Source organism: Bison bison, unplaced genomic scaffold, assembly GCF_000754665.1.
Source record: "Bison bison bison isolate TAMUID 2011002044 unplaced genomic scaffold, Bison_UMD1.0 scf7180017864484, whole genome shotgun sequence".
Taxonomy (NCBI): Eukaryota; Metazoa; Chordata; class Mammalia; order Artiodactyla; family Bovidae; genus Bison; species Bison bison.
In genome coordinates, this window is record NW_011495044.1 from 171,071 (window position 1) to 172,180 (window position 1,110).

Sequence of the window (1,110 nt, forward strand, 5' to 3'; positions counted from 1 at the left end):
GGGGAGGTAGAAATGCAGGGAAACAGATTTCCATTAAATGGAAGGAAAAGCTTTCTAACAGCAGTGTTGTCAAAATGGAACAAGGGCTGCTATTTTGGAAAAATGAGCTCCACAGCTCTGGAGGTATTCAAGCAAGGCTGACTACACACCTAAGGACGGAGGCCACCTCCTCCTCCTAATACTGGGTGAGCTCTGGACCACTCTTCCAACTCCAAACTTTTGAGATTTTGAAAAGAATTGAGTTCTTTCTTTTCTTTTTTTTTTTTTCATTTCTTATCCTACTTTGAGGTGCTGCTCTATCAATACCTCTCACAAAACTTAGAATACTGACGTTACAGAGGCAAAACTGATTCTTTGAAAATGTTAATAATACTGTTGATAAACCCATCTGGTCTGATCACACACAAAAGAAAGATAACATCAGAATTCCTTTCTTCCAAAGAGATATCCAGTAAATATAAGAATAGGTGTGCATCCAACATGGTCAAATGAAAGTGTGATTAAACCTGTTATCCTTCCCCCCTAGTGCCCTAAGTATTGAGCTACGTTTTGAGATTTCTTGCCTTAGATCCTGTCATTCTACAGTGTTTTCAAAAAATGGACAGAGTGGATCAGATACTCGGTGATTTGAAATCCAGTGAAAGAAAAAAAGAAGAAAAAAAAAAAAAAGCTCTGTTAATGGGTTTTTTGTTTTGTGTGTGTGTGTTTTGTAAAATAAGGAATTTTGAAAAAAGTGAAGTTTTTAAGGTTTTTATGAGACGGGGCATACTTCGATGATTTCACAGTTTTACTCTATTTTTACTTTCATTCAACCAAGCGTCTTCTTTCTAATCAGGCTCCAGTTTGTTGGTAGATAAAAATACACTCGCAGAGGCTCCCAGAAGCTGCGCCATCGGCCTCGGACGAGAAAGAAGCCTGGTCTCCTCGTGCCGCTATGGAGATGTCTTCCTCTTCCTCCCCCGGCTTCCCTCCGCTCCAAGTTTTTTTCCTTCTGCGTTGATCGTTTGCAGAGAAAATCTGGGGTTCAGACAGGGATGAGCCCGGAGAAGGGTAGCTCTTGAGGGCAGCCCCAGAGGCGGGGCGCGTCTGTCCCCAGCAGGCGGGGCTGAG